At 47.6% G+C, this 5,607-nt stretch overlaps 1 long non-coding RNA gene across 1 annotated transcript; it reads left to right on the top strand.

Annotated features, from left to right (window-relative positions):
* The first annotated feature begins 693 nt into the window (after positions 1-693).
* Positions 694-5,267, top strand: LOC148054974 (uncharacterized). Its single transcript, XR_015706020.1, has 3 exons — positions 694-842; positions 1,408-1,615; positions 5,218-5,267. It is a non-coding gene; the product is annotated as an uncharacterized LOC148054974 (long non-coding RNA).
* Positions 5,268-5,607: the final 340 nt, after the last annotated feature.

The following is a 5,607-nucleotide window of genomic DNA, read 5'->3' as shown; positions in this document are numbered from 1 at the left end:
CACCTTAAAGCAACTGCTGAGGCACTTCTCCCGTGCCCAGTATGCTGCTTTCCTCCTGTGTTGGTTTTTAAAGGCTTTTAGCAAATCCCAAAGAAGTGGGCATTTCTGTGCTAGCGGCAGACTGGGGAAAATTGCTCCAGGGATGCTTAGGTGATGTCTTTAACCTAAATGAGTAGGGACCACTGATGGGAAGGTAGGCACAGGGGATACAATGTTATCAGGTCAAATATTACAAACTGTCTGGACCAGTTTTGTCCTGAGGTTGATGCTACTATGCAGAAACCCCAAGGAAATGACAGTACGTGGGGCAGTGCATTGTTTGCTCCAATTTTCTGTTATAATTGCATTCCTCCAGAGCAGTCTTGCTGATTCAGAGAGCCTGAACTGCCGATTTCCAGGCCCAGGCACCCAAATAACCTGAAAGCAATGGGGTTGGAGGACAGTGGTACAATTACAGGACATTTGCCTATACCTCTGCAAGGACTTAGTTGGCCAAAGGGGTGCTCTTCTCTAAAGCTTTTGGGGAAAACCTACCATGGGATTTGTTTTTGTACTTGTAGGGGCAGCGGGGAATAGGTTAAGGATGGGGAGTTCATAAACAGGCAGCAAAACTCCTCATTACCCAGGAGATTCTTAATAATGTCCAATCTGTCCAAGCTGTTCCACACACACAGCTGGGAGGACGCATCCTGCTGTCTTCCCCCCTTTCCTCCCTCAGACAACTGCTGTTCTCCGAGATAGAGCCCCGGTTTGTCTCAATTACAGCTCCGCACGAGCCTCACTCGCCTGGAGGAAGTTATATCACCCTCCAGGAATTGCTCGGCGAATGCGATGCGCTGAAGGTATGTGCCGCTCGTAATCGTCTTTGGCAGGGGGCCAGAGTCCCCCTCTCCACGCTATCAAAGACTCTCTGTCTTATTGCCAGTCGGGAGGGCATGATGTCATTCGGACACCAAAGCAGGAGTCACGGGAAAATCGAGCGTTTCTATAATCCCCTCGTATCGTAGTCGAAATCCGGCCGTCCCTAGCAAATGGCCCTTCATAGGGTCTTATTATTGGAGAAGTGGCCAGAAATAGGCGCCCTGTTGCTGCTTGTAAGCCCAAAGCTCACTGAGATGGGGTGAGCTCCTGCACCAGGGAAGCGAAGCGGCTCCCAACGAGGGCCTGCAGCCCTGGGTTTCCCTGGGACAGCATGTGCTGCAATCAGTCTTGGGTTTTGCTTGAAGTCTTGAGTGATCACCTGGAAGAAGTGGTGAAAAGCTTTGCATTGCAAAGAGAAGTGTCCAAATTGAGTAAAAAAAAGCCTTCTGAAAATGTAGCACAGTCCATCCAATGGTGCCAGAAGGCTGTAGGATGACTCTCCTCCCTTGTGGCTTGGCCTGATGAGAACTTTATTTTGGCTTGCAGGAAGCTCATGAGCTTGAAGCCCACCAAGGGAGACCATGGTACACTGTAGAAGGTGGCCAGCTTCTTCTTGACCACTGGAATGATGGCTTTTGGGGGATAGTGAAACATCTCCTGGCCACCTCCAAGCATCTCACATGCTCATGCCCCATACCCTGGTGAGCAGCAGGATGAGGTTCCCGTGGGGCATCAGGGAGCACTTTACACCAAGGTTGGTCTTTTGAGGCTTCCTGTCTAAAACCCTCTTTCATCTGATCCCCTCCCCGATGCCTTTGCTGCCCCACACACTTGTCACCACTTCTTCTCCCAGCTCTGGAGACATCTGCTTTGCCTGTGTCCTCTAGAAATGCTGAGGGGAGGGTGAGCTCGTTGGGAGAAATGTCATAGTTCTCACTGCCTTTAAACAATAACTTCTGAAAACATCTGAAACAGACATAATTCTCCTTTTCAAGAGCCCTATCTGAGCAGCTCCCCAAATGCTTGGCTCTGGCTTCAAAGTTGGCGTTTAGCTATAAATAAATAGCATTTCATTAAAAAAAAAGAGAGAGAAATTAGCCAAAAAAACTTATACAAGCAGAAGCTTAACCAATGCCAGATAATGGGGCAATATGGATTTTTATTTTTATCCACATGGGTCCATGTGCTCTTTATCTCCCACTGTAATTTATCCTTATAAATTAGGTTCATGATATTAAAATAACATTATAGCCTTTACCTACCACAGAGAAAAGCAGTGGAGTTTCATCATGTGCTTTGAGATCCGTAGATGAAAGGGACAACAACCTTGACCAAAGACCCTATTGCTAATAGTTCAATGCACGCAAGCACTGCTGAGTTGGGAGAACGTATTTAAAGATGAACCTTAATTGGTTCTTAACTGGCCCTTAACTGGCAGATTTGTACCCATTAGGCTGATGTAAGGTAAGGAGAGTCTACAGTTACTGCTAACGTCTGTCCTGAAGCTGAGTTTTAGTCTCGGTTCCAGAATAACAATACGGTTAATCTTAGCATCTGATGGTGTGGTCTCTTTTTCTCCCTGTGCCTTACCAGTGTGGCCCCTTTGCCCACCGATGTGCCTGGAAGCTTATTCCCACCCCAAGGGCTCACAAGGGTTGTACAAGCTGTGCAAACCGTTCTCTACCTTCTCTTGGATCACCTCTTCTCTTGTACTGCTTAAATCATGCCCGTCCAGGATCTTAAGTCACTATGTTGCTATGGAAAAAGTTAACTTAAGCTACCCACCATCCCCAAATAATCATCCAAGCTCCATGGCTGGGAATTGTCCTCCCCACCCGTCTGAGGCAACCCTCTTGCCCAAGTTGGTCTGGTCATCCAGTGGGAACTTTCACTTTCTTTAAGCAAAAATCTCTTGGAGTTGGGCCAGGATACACAGAAGCCAGCACTGCTGGGTCAGAAAAAAGCACAGGGGTTGCAAAATCGAGCCCTCAAAGCTACAAATGGCCACTGAGCCTGACTGTCACTTGAATTTCCCCTTCCGTAGGCTTTTCTGGGAGTCTGGGGCTGCGTTTCCCTCCTGATCAAGGGGTTTCTTGAGTTGCTATCTGCTTTTATGGATGTGGCACCAGCAGCATTTGGTTTTTCTGCTCCATACACAAGATGAATTTGCTACTGCTTTCTCCAAGCCTAAATTACCTCTAACTTTCACATTCCTCAAGATCTTTGATGCAAAGGAGTACTTGTTTCCGACTGTTTGCCACACAGACACATTAGTCTGGGATTTTCCCTTCTCAATCATCTTTCTGATGTCTTTGACTCTTTAACTTTTACCCATCAACAGTGAGAATTCAGACTCAAATACAAAATGGATGTTTCACTGATGGATTTACACTGCTTGACCCTATTGATTGACCCTGGTGCTTGACCCTGTTGATTGACCCTGGTGCTTGACCCTATTGATTTCAACAGGGGAGCTGCAGACCTTTTGCTAGAAATACACCTTCTTGTGGCAGTTGTGTTTTTCCATGGCAACGTATAACCCAAGGAAGCAGGAGACCCCACGCTTTACCCTTTCCATCTGGAGATAGCTGGCATATTGCTGCATGGTGCCATGTGAGCCTCCTGTTTCCAGCTCAGCCTCTGATCTCTTCCAAACCTGGGGAAGCCCTGGGGATCTTAACCCTGTCCAGATGCCCGTGTGAAACACATCCACCACTTTCTCCCATGTTGGCTCCTGAGGAAAGATATAAGTAGTTCCTAACTGCAAACACAGCTTGGGCTATTAATATCCAAACCACGCAGATGTGAGCAATGTTCTCTAGAAGATGGGCTCTTTGCAAACCTGCCCATCAGCAGTACCTGTGCTTGCTGCCTAAAATAGGTGCCCTCTTTACCTGTCTTCCTCTTATTACCCAAACTTTAGTGCACTGTGGTACCGGAAAGACTAAGTACGGACTCTGCGGTGTGGTGCTCAAAGTAGCATCAAATGGTGTTTGAAAGAAGAACCCCGGAGGAAGAGCATCGCTAGACAGTGGGGATTTCCAGTGACTCATATCTAGTACCAGAAATGCTTTAAGATGTTGAGGAAAAGGGAGACGAAGTGCGCTGGGCTGGTTTTTACCTGCAGCCACCTGCTTATCAGAAGTGCCTAGGGTAGTTTTTTGGTTTTTCTCTGTAAAAAAGTGCTTTTTCTTCGAGTGCACTGCAGATGTGGCTGTGAAACCCCTGGGAGCTGCATAACATGCCTGGCCAAAAGTGACTCCTGATGTCAAAGGCTTGCTGAGGGCTTTGCCCCTCCATAAGCCTCTGCCTCCTGCGGCACCCCAAAGGAGAAACAAAAAATGGGTCAAGATGGGCAAAGAAATAGTCTGCATTCCCTCCTCTGTACAGCAAGCATTTTTCATCTTTTCTTAAACCCCCCCAAGTCTCCTGTTCAGTGAAGTAATCATGTTTTCTTTACCAGAAAAATACAGTTCCTTCCATTTAATTTAATTAGAGCTGCCTTTGACCATGGCCTTCAGACCTGGAAGATGAGTGCCACATGCCGTGTGTTGCTCCTAACCCCAGCAGCTCCCCTGTCTCCTCAGGGACTCTGTGCAGGACAGACACAAGATTAGTGCCTGAGAATGCCTCGTCCAGCCTGAGCGCATGGAGATAAGAGAGAAAAATACGTCTGCCTTGGGTATGTGCCTGCTTTCCTCTGCTGCCGGAGCCAATAATCTGATTTTTGCTGGACAGCAGTCTGTCAGCGCCACCTCTTGGTCCATGGCCCACTGGCTGTGCTCATCCCACCACCATGGGCATCTCCATCCCACCACCATGGACATCCCAATCCCACTGCTGCAGGCATTCCTATCCCACTGCTGTGAGCATCCCACCACTGCGTGGATGCTTCCCACCTCCCTCCTCAATGTGGTTTCCCTGGAAGGTTCAGGCTCAGGCTATGATAATATACCTGAGGTCTGCAAAACATTAAAGCAAGGATATTTTCAGATACATGAGCTCATCAGGGAAACAGGCCAGACACATTTGTTACCGGGAGAGAAACTACTTCTTGCCCTGACCCACTTCTAACTCACTTTGTCTTTATGGTTATCTATCAGCACCTTCCTTACTAGTTTGGAATAGTTGCTTAATTCCTGTCCTTGACCACCTTCTCCCCTGTATCCTCAGCAGCTGCTGTAGGACCTGGCACGTCAGGGAGAAGGGGAAATTTTTCTCAAAAGAGCCTGTTCTCTCTTGATTCCACAACATTAAGAAATAACAGTTATTTCCAGGCAAATTAGTTTGCCTTGTCATCGGTGGAGATTTTGGCAAAAACTGAAGATCTTTTGGTTTTTCCTTGTTTCTTTGAAGGAAAACACCGTATAAAAATCGAGGCCAGGCTGCTGTAGGAAAACAGAAAAGGCTCGGCACAGCAAGGCTCTGCCTGGCATCGTTGGTGTATGGGCAGAGCTGTTTTCCTGGATGGACTGAGCAAAGCTGCTTTGGTGCAGAGACCTCAAAAGACACCCGAGTTTGACCTCTTGCTGACATCTAATCCGGGAGCTTGTGATGCTTCTCCTCCCCAGCAGGGTGTTGCTCCCAGTAGATGCTCTGTTTACCTCCCATAGGCTTTGGGAGAGGAAGAAAAGGTTGGATCCCCCCAAATGTTTGAAAAGCAAAGGAGATGCTTGCAGTTCTTGGACTGCAGTGATGCCCAGAGATGGAAGAAGGATGAAAACCCCTTCGAGTGACAGAATTTCA

Source organism: Nipponia nippon, unplaced genomic scaffold (assembly GCF_047370975.1).
Source record: "Nipponia nippon isolate SJK-2023a ecotype South Korea unplaced genomic scaffold, ASM4737097v1 scaffold_28, whole genome shotgun sequence".
NCBI lineage: Eukaryota > Metazoa > Chordata > Aves > Pelecaniformes > Threskiornithidae > Nipponia > Nipponia nippon.
Note: the sequence above shows the minus strand (reverse complement) of the source record. Positions and strands in the feature narration are given on the sequence as shown.